The sequence below is a fragment of the Canis lupus genome, chromosome 28 (assembly GCF_011100685.1).
Source record: "Canis lupus familiaris isolate Mischka breed German Shepherd chromosome 28, alternate assembly UU_Cfam_GSD_1.0, whole genome shotgun sequence".
Lineage (NCBI taxonomy): Eukaryota > Metazoa > Chordata > Mammalia > Carnivora > Canidae > Canis > Canis lupus.
The window spans coordinates 22,479,504-22,494,041 of record NC_049249.1 but is presented as its reverse complement, the minus strand read 5'-3'; the positions used below and the strand labels follow the sequence as shown (position 1 = coordinate 22,494,041).

General features: G+C 35.6%; 1 protein-coding gene across 3 annotated transcripts in view; it reads right to left on the bottom strand.

Annotated features, from left to right (window-relative positions):
* The window catches only part of SHOC2 (SHOC2 leucine rich repeat scaffold protein), a 96,643-nt gene that overhangs the window by 69,205 nt on the left and 12,900 nt on the right, over positions 1–14,538 (bottom strand). Inside the window, exon 1 of one of the 3 annotated variants that reach the window (XM_038578777.1) lies at positions 6,810–6,849. The exons of the other annotated variants lie outside the window; for them this stretch is intronic. The gene's annotated coding sequence lies outside the window, so the exon portion shown is untranslated. Of the gene's footprint in view, positions 1–6,809; positions 6,850–14,538 lie in introns of those variants that run through there. 3 annotated transcript variants of the gene reach the window in all.

Sequence of the window (14,538 nt, the reverse complement as noted above, 5' to 3'; positions counted from 1 at the left end):
GAACTAGACAGGAGAAAAGAACTAGAATTCAAGAAAAGACTTGAATTCCACTAGAAACCAACTAGGCCTAAGAGAAATTTATCAATACCCCACCAACAGCAGCATAATATACACACTCTTCTCAAGTGAACATGAAACATTCTCTAAGACAAACCACATTGTAGAACATAAAATTTTAAGTTTCAATAAATAAAAAGGAAAACATACTGTCCAAGCACAATGGAATAAAACAACAGAAGGAAATGTTGGAAATGTTAAATATTTACAAATATGTAAATTAAAAACCACACTCCTAAATAATCTATGGGTCAGAGAAGAAACCACAAGAAAAATGAGAAACCAGGCAGATGAGAATGTCTCAAGAGACGGGGTCCAATTCCCTGGGCAAAGCAAGTCAGAGCCTGAGCAGGCCAAGGACGGTGTTAACTACAGCGAAGTGACCTAGCATGGACTGTCAAAACCTGAGCAGGGTAAGGAGGCTCTAAAGCCCTTTAGACTGAGAATGTGGCAGAGATTTTTCTGAAAAATTAACCAAGTGAGCCTGTCACTTCAAAGAACACTGAATATACTTGTACCCAATGATAAAATTAGACTTTAAAAATATGTAACCTCTACCATGATTTTCAAAAGCTACTCAATATTTAAAGACTTTTCTCTTAAAAAGTGACATTATTAACAAAAGGGGATTTTTAAATATTGTATAAAATGTGTCAACATTTAGAAAATCTGCATAACTCAGTTAAAACAGTATTTTCCAGTTGATTATTTAAAAAACCATACATGGGTAAAAGGTCCATTCAAAATACAAGACAGGGGGATCCCTGGGTGGCGCAGCGGTTTGGCGCCTGCCTTTGGCCCAGGGCGTGATCCTGGAGACCCGGGATCGAATCCCACATCGAGCTCCCGGTGCATGGAGCCTGCTTCTCTCTCTGCCTGTGTCTCTGCCTCTCTCTCTCTCTCTCTCTCTCTCTCTCTGTGACTATCATAAATAAATAAAAATTTAAAAAAATATATTAAAAAAAAAAAATACAAGACAGGGCATCCCTGGGTGGCTCAGCGGTTTAGCGCCTGCCTTTGGCCCAGGGCATGATCCTGGAGTCCCAGGATCGAGTCCCACATCGGGCTCCTTGCATGGAGCCCGCTTTTCCCTGTGCCTGTGTCTCTGCCTCTCTCTCTCTCTCTGAATAAATAAAATCTAAAAAAAAAAAAAAGTACAAGACAGATCAAAGAATTTTATTTTAATAGAGAATAAAAAGTTCATTAGATGGTACTAGAAAAATCAGATATCCATTGGTGGGGGGCAAAAAAACAAACAAACAAGGAAAAGTGAAAAAGGAAAAAAGAACCTTAACCTAAATCTCACACTGTATAAAAATACAATTAATTAAAAAAAAATAATTAAAGAGATGCCTGGGTGGCTCAGGTGGTTAAGCATTCAACTCTTGATTGCAGCTCAGATCATGATCTCAGGGTCAAGGGACTAAGCCCCATGACAGGCTCCAAGCTCAGTGAGGAGTCTGCTTGAGATTCTTACTCTTTCTTTCCTCTGTCCTTGCCCCAACTCTCTCTAAAATCTTTTTCAAAACTTAAATAATTTAGGGCACCTGGATGGCTCAGTGGTTGAGCATCTGCCTTTGGCTCAGGGCATGATCTCGGGGTCCTAGGATCAAGTCCCACATTGGGCTCTCCACAGGGAGCCTGCTTTTCCCTCTGCCTACATCTCTGCCTCTATGTGTCTCTCATGAATAAATAAACTCTTTAAAAAAATTAAATAGTTTAATCCAAAATCACAAACACTAAATGTAAACCTATAAAACTCTGAGAGGTAAACAAATAAAATCTTTGAGATCTAGGGTCCGATGAAGATTTCATAAGCATAACATCAAATCACAATTCTTAAAAGAAAAATACTAAAATCCCAATACAGGGATGCCTGAGTGGTGCAGTGGTTGAGCATCTGCCTTCAGCTCAGGGCGTGATCCTGGAGTCCCGGGATCGAGTCCCACATCAGGCTTCTCGCATGGAGCCTGCTTCTCCCTCTGCCTATGTCTCTGCCTCTCTGTCTCTCATGAATAAATAAATAAAATACTTAAAACAAATAAAATAAAATCCCAACACATTAAAATTTAAAACTTTCACACTGTAAAAAACCCTGTTAAGAGGATGGAAAGACAAACTATGGGAGAAAACATTTGCAAACCACATAGTCAAACTTTGTTGACTTAAATGCAAACCTATAAGGAACGCTCAAAACTCACCTTAAAAAACCAAACGACCCAATTAGAAAATGGGCCAAGATACATGCAAACCTTTCACCAAAGAAGAAATACAGATGGCATAATGGCAAAAATAAGATTTTGGACATCACTGGTCATTAGGAAATACAAATTAAAACCAATGAATTGGGCAGCCCCGGTGGCTCAGCGGTTTAGCGCCACCTTCGGCCCAGGGAGTGATCCTGGAGCCACGGGATCAGAGTCCCACGTCGGGCTCCCTGCATGGAGCCTGCTTCTCCCTCTGCCTGTGTCTCTGCCTCTCCCGTCTCTGTGTCTCTCATGAATAAATAAATAAAATCTTAAAATAAATAAATAAACAAACAAACAAACCAATGAATTGCCACTACACACCTATCAGAACACAGCGGTAAATATTAAATGCTAACAAGGATGCAGAGAAACCAGTGTCTGCTATTACTAATTAGGTAAAACAGAAATGGGTATGGCTACTCTGAAAAAATAGGTTAGTAGTTACTTATAAAACTAACTGTATACGTATCATATACGATCCAGCAATTTCACTCTCACATTTACCTCAGAAAAGTGAAAATTCAGGCTTATTAAAAAAAAAAAAAAAAAAACCTGTACACCAAATGTCCATAATATTTATTTGCAATGGAAAAAAAAGTATCAATTCTTAATTGATGTCCTTCAGAGGGTGAATGGTTAAACTCCGGTATTCAACTCAATGTAACACTGTTCAGCAACAAAAAGGAATGAAATATTGATATTACAACCTGGATGATCTCAGGGGTTGCTTAGTAAAAAAAAAAGTCAATCTCAAAAGCTTACACACTTTGTAATTCCATTTATACAACATTTTTGAAATGATGAAAACAATACAGATGGGGAACAGAGTAATAATTGTCATGTTAGCACAAAGTGGAGAGGTAGAGTTTCTTTGTCATAATGAAATCATTCTGTATCTTGACTGTGGTTATATGAATCTATACATGGGATCTGAAAGCACAGAATTAGAGACAGACCCAAATGAATACCCAAAAAGGCAAAAAACTGAGGCACCTGGATAGCTCAGTCAGTTAAGCATCAAACTCTCAATTTTGGGTCAGGTCATGATCTCAAGGCTATAAGATGGAGTCCTGAGCCCCATTCAGTGCAGAGTCTGCTTGAGATTCTTTCCCCCTCCCTCTCACTCCCCCTCTTTCACTCAAATAAAATCTTTAAATTAAAAAAAGGGGGGGGGGGGCAAAAAACTGAATAAGGTCCATAGTCAAGTTAACAATATTATACCAATGTCAATCTCCTGGTTTTGATAAAGCACTATAATTATATAAAATGCCAACACCAGGGAAAACTGAGTGAAATACTATTTTTGCAACTTCCTATGAGTCTAATCATTTCTAAATAAAAAGGGGAAAAAGTTCAATGATATAGTTCTAGATTCTACATTGCAATTAAACTTTAAGAAATTACTGTCATCTGAAGCAGTATCAGTGAATTCCTACAACCATCTGTAAAGACTATTAAAATATTCCTTCCAACTCTGTATCTGTATGAGGCCTGATTTTCTTCGTATTCTTCAGCCAGAATAATATACTGTAACAGACAAAAACAATTACGAGAATTCAGCCATTATCTATTTAGATACTAAATAAACTTTCAAAAATGTGAAACGAAATCACTTGTTATGAAAAGTAGTTATTTTTTCCTAAAAAATTCATGTTAACATGTAATGAGTTTATTTTCAAAAATAAGTGATATTTTTAAAATTTCTTAGCTTTAATTTCTAATATAGTAAATATGAATAAATACAACCCATACGTAGAAGCCCTCTCTGATGTTCTAAATAATTTTTTTAAGACTGTGAAGTTGTCCTCAGGCCAGAAAGAGAATTACTACACCAAAGAATTCAGGAATGATGGAGCATCAGGTGGACAACTTACTCTCAGAGTTCAACTGAACTCCAAACTTCTAACTTCATGATCATTTAATAATTTTTAAGGTTAATTAGAAATAAAACAGAGGCACCTGGGTGGTGCAGTCAGCTGGGCTTTGAACTCTTGGTTTTGCCTCAGGTTGTGGTATGGTCATGAGACTGAGCTCCAAATCAGGCAGGCTCCAGCTCAACGCAGTTTGCTAGAGATTCTCTCCTTATCCCTCTAACCCTCCCACTCGTGCTCTTTCAAATAAATAAACCTTTAAAAAACAAAACAGAAAAATATAAAAGAACATGCTTCTGACTAGGAATAGATCTTTGTAACTCATACTTCTAAAACAGTATGTGTATCCAGAAAATATTAAGAAACATAATAAATTGCTAAGAAAAAGACAAATACTGTGCTATAAAAAGTTAAGCATGCAATTTCCAGAAGAAAATTCTCAAAAGGCCAATAAACATTGTTTGAAAACTCTTCAATATCACCAGTAATTAAAGAAATATGAAGAGATATTATTGCCATTAGGCTAGAAACTGAAAAAGTCTCATAAAACCAACTTGTTGGAGAATGTAAAGCCATGAGAACTCAATACTCTGCTGGAAAAAGCACCAATTGTTAAAGCTACGATGGAGAGCAATTTGGCAAAAATCTGATGAACGAAAATGCCTGTATCCACTCATTCAATCCATCAGTTCTACTTCTAGGGATTTACAGTATGAAAACTTCTATACAACTGCACAAGAAGTCACTGCAGCAAGGTTACATATACAATGATAAATATCAGTGACTACACCTAGAGAAAGCAACATGGACAAATCTCAGAAACAATAGTGGACAAGGACAAAGAAACCTACAAGCTGCAGAATGATAAAAAATGATTCAATCTGTATAAAGCTTTGACACATACAAAATTACATACTGTTTGTGGATACATACAAAGTTTAGATAAACATCAAATTCAGAACAGTGGATTCTAAGCTTTATCTGAGGATAAAAACAAGGTAAGATAGTATGCTAAACCAATGTTTGATAAATTCTTTAATAAGATGATTTCACAGAGTTCAAATTTATATCTCCATTTTGAAGCAAATGCTTAAATGAATTCTGAGTTCTACCTTTGGCTGTATGAAAGATCTAGAAAGATATATTCACAAATCATTAGAAGAACATTTAAAAATGCAAGAGAAACAATGTTATAGCTATTAAATTAATGAAAATATTAAAGAGTGCTGGTTAAGGATACAGAGAAATGGACATATCATGGAGAGCTGCTGGGCATATGATTCAAGTAAAGCTTTATCAAAACTGTGGCTTCTTCATAATATAATTTTGGGGGGTTTGTTTGTTAGGAGAAATTTTGTAAATGTATGTGAGGGCTACATTTACGGAAGATTATAAAAATATATTTCAAACTGTTCATCTAAGTGCTTATCCCTCAGGAAGACATGGAAGTTGGTAGTGATGTAAGGGGTGGGGGTGGGGAAAGAAGGGAGGGAGGGAGAGGGGGAGGGGAGGAAGGAATAGGAAGGATTAAGGTAAAGAAATGGATGTTGAAACCAAATCATAAAGGGCAATGGGTAGTGAGCTAAGAGTTTGGACTCTGCCACAGATTTTTCATCTTCATCTAGATAGATCTTTTATGGAAGACACTGATGAAACAGTTATGTATTCTGGAAAGAAAGTTATGTGTCTATACCTGGCACCTCAGTTTGCCAGTAGTGAAGACAAACAGGTGTATCTTCAAGCCTTCAGCTAAACTCTCCCAAAAAAGCAGATCTCCATTCCATCTGGTTTTACCTGTCTGGTTCCTAATGGTTTAAGACTTGTTACCTTAGCTCAGATAGGTTGACAGTTCATAAACTACTATCACAGGATTACATTTGATTTCCAAAATAACCCTGTGAAGCAGACATCCAACATAGTTACTAGTCTTCCCATTAATAGATAAGCTAACCAAGATTTATGGAAGTTAAATTATTTGCCCAACAGTATGGTGTGAATCTGACAATAACATCATGAGCAGCAACAGATAATATTTACTGAGTATTTATTACAGGCCAAGTACTGTGCTAGGTGATTTTAGCTGTTATTTCATTACGTTCTTGCACCAATTCTGAGGCAGTTTAATCTCCATTTACAGATAAGGAAAGGAAACAGAGGCTCAAGAGAAATCAAGTGACTTCTTAAAGATCACACAGATCATAAAGCAATCATAAGACTAATATAGTTCTGATTCATTTAAAACCCATGTCTTAAAACTCGTATCTATATTATCTGAGAATACACTATAGATATAAATAGTGATGTAAATAATGAGGATTAGACACATGAATCAAGGAAAATTTTAACACAGAACAAGATTGAAAAGCTATTATTGCTTTCTACAGTTTGAGGAAATGTCAGCTAAAAAGACCAATAAAATACAGAAAATCTTTAAAAAATGGTTTCCCCCATCTAAAACCTAATTCTATAGGCCAAACTAGTATTTTATGGAACATTCTGGCATTTAAAAGATAAATTTCTTCCAATAATATGTTATTATATATCTTAATGCATAATTCACATAACCTTGAGCTCACTTATTTTCTACCAAGTGGTATCTTGCTGAAAAGTATGACAAAAAGAATATATTTACTGGGGCGCCTGGGTGGCCCAGTCCATTAAGCTTCTGCCTTTGGCTCAGGTCACGATCCCAGGTTCCTCGGATAGAGCCCCATGTCAGGCTCTTGGCTCAGTAGGGAGTCTGCTTCTCCCTCTCCCTCTGCCTGCCACTCCCCCTGCTTGTGCTGTCAAATAAAATCTTAAAAAAAAAAAAAAAAGTATTTTATAATTTCAACTCCGTATGTTAAGAGTTTAATTCTATAGCTATTTAGGTCCACTTTTCCATTAATAGAATAGATAAGTAATTGTTTCCATAACTGACCACTAGGGAAGTGATGATACAGCTCAATTTAGAAAAGAATCTGACCCATGCACCAATTACTAAAAACTAGCACTAGGGGTACCTGGGTGGCTCAATCGGTTGAGCAACCAACTCCTGATTTCAGTTCAGGTCATGATCTCATGGGTCACAGGTCTGAGCCCCAGCAGGGACTCTGCTTGAAGAGTCTCTTCCTCTGCCCCTCCCCTCATTCACTTATGTGCACACACCCTTGCTCTCTAAATAAGTAAATCTTAAAAAAAAAAAAAAAAAAAAAACACTAAAAAACCAAGCACTAACTATTCCTTATTAGCAATACTAAAAGTACATGCTTATTTTAAAATTATTTTTCTCTAAACTAAAAGAAAGAGTAATTCAGATATGTGAAACTTACTTGGGAAGTTCTATCTATATTAAATTTGACCCACCTTATAATTTAACTCAATCTCACCCTAAATTATGTTAAATATATCTATCTCCTCCTGGACGTCTATCTCAAAAGGAATGCAATTAAGAGTAATATACTGAAAGAAAATGCAGTAAAAAAAAAAAATCTAGAGCTGTACAGTTTGGGTTCCAAATTCTTTGATAAATTGCAACATAACCTTGAACATATAGCTACACTTAAAAAAAAAAAATGAGGGGATCCCTGGGTGGCTCTGCAGTTCAGCGCCTGCCTTTGGCCCCTGGTGTGACCCTGGAGTCCCGGGATCCGGTCCCAGGTCGGGCTCCTGGCATGGAGCCTCCCTCTCTCTCTCTCAATCATGAATAAGTAAATTAAAAAAAAAAAAAAAACTGAGGCCCTTATTTATTTTTAACTTTTTAAAAGATTTTACTGATTGATTTAAGAGAGAGCAAGTAAGAGGGTGGGCAGGCAGAGAGACAAGGAGACTCTGGGCAGTGGTGGAGCCTGATGCAGGGGTCAATCCCATGGCCCTGAGATCATGACCTGAGCCAAAACCAAGAATCAGACACCCAACTGACTGAGCCACCCAGGTGCCACAAAGGCCTCAGTTTTTTAATCTGAAAAATGAGCTTAGGGGACTATATGATCGCATAGGTGACTTAAAGCTCTAAAACTCCTGTTTGCTAAGTCTTAGCAAAAAGTAGTTCCAAGGACCAATAATGGATGTTCAATACATACTAAGTCGAGAAGTACTTTCAGACTGGAAAACCAATTATAACAAAATGTCCAGGTCAAAAAACAAACCCTTAAAATTATAGTAAGAATACTATCATAATTGTGTTGCATATGTTCACAAACTGGGACATTTAGTTACTATTTATCCATATTTAAAAGCTTGTAAGATCCCCATAACTATAGGTAATCCTAATTGTCATGCAAACAGGTATTTTGGAATACCTTAACATGTTTACCTGAAAATGTTCTGTAATACATTCTTAGCATTTCCCAAACTATATTTCTACAACACCTACTTCTATGGTTAAACAGCTTTGTTTTTTTTTTTTTTTGTTTTTTTTTTGTTTGTTTGTTTTAAACAGCTTTGTAGTTAGGATGAGAGGTTTTCAAACATAATTATTCTGTCTTTATGGCAGAAATTATCCTTTTCTGATAATAATAATGTACTCCATGAGAGAGGATAGATGATACGAGATTTCCCAATACATTTGGATCAAAAAGCCTTTTTAAGGAATATCTATAAAATCTGAGTTTCAAGTGCTGTAAGTGCAAATATTTAGTAATAAACATAGCTCAGCACAAAAGAAATTAGAACACGGTCAGAATTTTACAAAAATCATTAAAATTTTGAAATTTAAAAAACACTGGAGTAATCAGTAATTGGAGTAACAAAGACTTAACACTGAAATCCCCAATAGTCTAGCAGCCATTAAAATTTCCTGTGAGAATATGAAAATGTATTTGTATTTAAGGCTAAGAAAGCAATATATTCCATCACACAAAAGGAATGGGATGATGGAAAAAATACCTGGTTTCTTTGAGCAGTCCCCCTGCTCTTGCTAATGGACAAAGGATAGATAAAACAGAACAAGGCCAAATGAATACAAGATTATGTTTAAATCAGAAAACAGAAGAAAGCTTACCCACCAGCTATTTTAAGATTTTTTTAACATATTTCTTTTAATAGAGTCATTAAGATAAACTGACATTTCTCTTGAAAAACAAGATGCCATTCAGAATACCAGAATATTCCAGAGCTAAAATGTATTACATCAAAAGACAATATTTTAAAATTCTAGTGCATATATATTTAAAAAGTTCAATTTTTAGAGATGCTTGGCTGGTTCAGTTGGTAGAACATTTGAGTCCTGATTTGAGATTTGAGGGCCATAAGTTCAAGTCCCACATTGGCCATACAGCCTACTTAAAAAAAAAAAATAAAGTTTGATTTTCAAAGGCAACTGTAAAAGGTATCAACACCCAAAATTAAAGAACTAATGAGCATTCTAGTCATTAGTTTTTCGTTTCATTCTTGATGCTTTGTAATGACAAGGCTTTATAAATACAAATTAAGTGATATATTCAAACTCAAATGTTACACTGTGATTTTTTTTAATTAAAAGATTTGATGGAGGGCCCCTGGGTGGCTAAGTTGGTTAAACATCTGCCTTAGTCTCAGGTCATGATCCTGGCATCTCAGGATCAAGCCCTACATCCAGCTCCCTGCTTAGCAAAGAGTCTGCTTTTCCCTCTCCCTCTCCTCTTGCTCATGCACTCTCTCTCAAATAAATAAAATCTTTCTGTAAAAATTTGATCAAGGGACACCTGAGTGGCTCAGCAGTTGAGCGTCTGCCTTCTGTTCAGGGCATGATCCTGGTCTGGGGATAGAGTCATGCATTGGGCTCCCCACAGGGAGTATGTTTCTCCCTCTGCCTATGTCTCTGCCTCTCTGCCTCTTTCTGTCTCTCTCTCTCTCATGAATAAATAAAAAAAATCTTTTAAAAAGTTGAACAAAAAGAACCTGTATAAATGATTTTTGGCTTTCAGAACGCTACATCAGCATACATTTTATCCCTTATACTTGTAAATGATCTTAATTCCGGTAAAACTAGGCCTACAGCCTTTACAATTTCTGGTGAAAATAGCAATGTAAAGATGGTGTGGACCCTTTCTCCTCTTGAAAAATCTCAAAACAACTAGCAAAAAGAGAAACAGAAGCAAAATCTACATCTCCATCCCGAACCAAAAGACATCTCTAACCACACATACATAAGAACGGCTGCCGTATGCAGTGAAGGTAAAAAGAAATGCTGGAAGATCTCAAGCAAGGGAAAGGTTTGCAGCTTCATGTCTCAAAACACTCACAGCTCAGTTTTCTAAAATGTACATGCCATAGCCATAAGGGCAAGCCCAAAGCCCCTTGTAAGGCACATCTGAAGCTTTCACAGACTTCATCTGGCATTACTGACACACAGGAGAGTCAGAACTAAACAAGAAAAGTGATACACCTTTTCCTAAGAAAAAAATTATTGTAATTTAAAGAGAATTTTTGTGAGACACCAGGCTGGCTTGGTACATAGAACATGCAACTTTTTTCTTGTTAGAGAATGTGACTCTTGGTCTCAGGGTTCTGAGTTCAAGCCCCACACTGGGCCTAGAGAATACTTTAAAAATACATAAATAGATATATAGAATTCTTGCAGAACCTAGACAAAATCATTACTACCCAAAAATGGAAAAAAAGGAGGAACTCAATGCTAAAAACAGTACAATACCTATCAGAATGTCAAGGGAAAAAAGTTTGCCTCAAGAATTTATATCAAGTCTAACAATACAGTTCAGTTAAATAGCAGTTGATAGCAACAGTTAAATAGTATTGAATATGAAAGAACTCAAAGAAAACTGTTCCTATCAACTGCTCTTGAAGAAAATACTAGTTGACAAAATTCAGTTATCCAAAGGATAGAAAGAAAAGCCATGAAAAAAGGATAAGTTTTGAGCGCAGTGTCCATTTAATTATTGGCTTTAGACTGGGGAGGAAAAAAAAAAAAAACACATCGCTGCAGAATATAAGGTAAATATTACAATCCCCAACGATAGAGAGGAAATGGACTAAGGTATGTTAACACCTTTATACTGCACTGCTCTATATACTTTAACTTTTTCTTAAAAGATGAGGAAATAAGCATAATGCTAGAATAAATATAGATGAGCTAAATACACTCATTTAAAAAAAAAAAGTCCCAGGTTATATCATAAAACAAAACTGTATGAATAACAAATCCAGGGCAGCCCGGGTGGCTCAGCGGTTTGATGGGCCTTCAGCCCAGGGTGTGATCCTGGAGACGGGGGATCGAGTCCCACGTCGGGCTTCCTGCATGGAGCCTGCTTCTCTCTCTCTCTCTCTCTCTCTCTCTCGTGAATAAATAAATAAAATCTTAAAAAAAAAAAAAAAGAAAAAGAAAAAGAAAAAACAGATCCACCCTCCCCTGCCCCAATTTGAAAAGATGAAAATGAAACATGGCAGACTCTTTTTGTTCAAAATAACACAGGCATTTATATCCACACAAAGATATTCACTATAGCACTATTTGTAACAGCAATATACTGAACAACCTAAAGGTCCATCAACAAGGGTTATGGTTATGGTTAGATAAATTAAGTTTATTCACTGAAATACCTACATAGTTACTAAAAAGAATGCTGCAACAACCATGTACCGGTATGAAATAAGTGAGACAGCAAAGCATACTAACTACTACTGGTAAGGGCTCTGCAACCATTCTTGGGAGTTCCACAACCTCCAGTTTCCCAACTTAACTAACATGTTCAAACCTCAGTTTCCTTCTCTGTATGAAAGGGATAATATTACCTGCGTCTCAAGGCTGTGATGAAGATTAATGAATACCAAAAAAAACTTATCAAAACAGGACCTACAAAGTACTATGCAAGTATTAGATTTATTATAGTTGAGAGAAAAAACCCAGCTATAGAACAGCATCACAAGCTACCATTTATGAAAGAAAAACAATCTACACCTATATATGTATAAAAATATGTATAAAATATCTGTGGATGTATACACAAAACTGGCAGTGGTTTCCCAGGAAAGGAAACTAAGCACAAGAGGTTGCAGAATGAAAGAAAGATTTGCTTTATACTTCTGTATCTTTTTACCTTTTTTTTTTTTTTTTTAAGATTGTGTTTATGTATTTACTTGAGAGAGAGAAAGGAGAGACAGAACATGAGAAGAGAGGGAAGGGGAAGAAGAGTGGGGGAGGGAGGAGAAACAGGCTCCTCACTGAGCAGGGAGCCTGATGAGGGGGCTCCATCCTGAGATCATGACCTGTACCCAAGGCAGATACCCAACTGACCAAGCCACCCATGCACCCTCAATTCTGTATCTTTTAGATCTTGTACCATAAATATGTAATGACTAAATAAAAATTACTACTTAAATTTAAAAACTTTAAAGAATTTAAGTTCACTGAACATGGTGCTACCTTTCTGGTTAGTTCTCCAATTACCATTCCTAAGGTATATTTACTCAGATTAGAGGTCATAAATTACACTCTCAGAGACAAGTTTATTTCCCCAAAGCATCTACAACAGTTCAGACATTTAATGTTACAATATAAATACAAAAGAAATTATCTTTGGAGACACCACTACAAAGACATTTGCAAAAAAGTGTTAACAATGTGCATATTTATAGCAAAACATTGGAAATAACACACAGGTACATCAATAGTCTCAATAAATTACAGCGTCACACGATGGAATATCATACAGACTTAAAATGACAGCATACACATATAATACAAGTTTATGTATAAAATTGTCCAGTTTGCATTAAATGGTAAATAGTAAATTATGGACTGTTTCCATACAAGAATACAGATATACTTCATTTCTTTTCATTCCTATGACTGGTGCTATAACTATACCATAATTTAATTAATCATTCTCATATCAACTTGCATTTGGGTTTCTATCTGCCTTTTTTTATGACTTTGAGAGAGCGCACGAGGGCACGCACACACACACACACACAGGCATGCACCTGAAGGCTGATGGGGGAGAGAGAACCCCAAGCAGATTTTGAGTGGAAATCAAGAGTTGGACACTTAAATGACTGAGCCACCCAGGCACTCCTTCATTTACTTTAATTAAATATATATATATATATATAATTTTTTTTTGGCCAATAGTGCTTATTGAGCATAAATCTTCACATGTAGTAACTAGTATTTCTGTAAGGCAGATTCCTGAAAGCAGAAGTGTTTGGTCAAAACTAATATGCATTTAAAATACATATAGGAAAAAAAATAAAATAAATAAAATAAAATACATATAGGTAGTTCCAACTGATCTCTTTCAAAGACACTTCATCAATTTATACTCTCCCAATCTTGCCAAATATTAATCTTTTTCATTTCCATCAATCTGATATATAAAAAATGATATATTTTAAGCTACATTTCCTTGATTAGTAGGGTAAACAAATCTTTCCATTCTTCCACTATTTGTGGTATTAACAAAACATAGATCATGGCCACACTTAACAGTTTTTTTTTTTTCATTTGCCAATACTTAATAATTGGGAATTTTACTACAATGTAGATCTCTATTTCTCTTCTTAAATATTTAAAATGAGAACATTCTGGGTCAACATTCTTAATAGAAAAATCAACTGGTAGTGAATAGAAATTGTGCCGAGTGCTTTCCAGCTAACCCTGTGTGTTCACTCATTTATGTTACCTGCCTGGTCTCCTGTAGAAACTGAAGTTTAGGAGACCATTTCTATGGAGTTACTTGGTTATATGCTAGGTATCAGGATTCTTCGTATGAAGGGTATTAATATCTTTCCTTACATATTTATGTCATGTATATTTCCTCTCTGTGGATAGCTTTTAACTTCATCATAGCATTCATAAATATATATAAAATCTTAAAAGTCTACAACATCCATCAAATGATATTTGGGTATTTATCCTTGGGTATTAGGATATGTTTTATTTTTATCTCTGTATTATTCTTTTAGATGTATTAAATAAGCATTGATTCCTTTTACAATCAGGGAGGGAGAAAAAAGTTATTTTCATTTTGAAACAAAAAATTCTAACAGTAATAGTTTGGTTATGTTGACTTTTAAACTGACAAAAGACAAAGCTAATTAAAATTTATTTATAAAGAAAACCAGAATGCATAATACCAGAGGAGGTCAACATAATAATCAAAGTCCATATATATTAGTTCATGACAGTCCATGAAGAATAATATATCCAGTACTTCAGATCTGAATTATAACATTGTTTTTACAAAAAAGAGATTCAAAAGTGCATGGAATGATCTAATCGACAGTGAAGTTATAAATAAGTTTTTGGATACTGATACTCCGGAAAAACATGTTTTCTCTAACTGTACATATAAAAACTATTATTTTCAGGGTGCCTGGATGGCTCAGTCGGTTAAGTGTCTGACTCTTGATCTCAGTTCAGGTCTTAATCTCAAGGTCCTGAA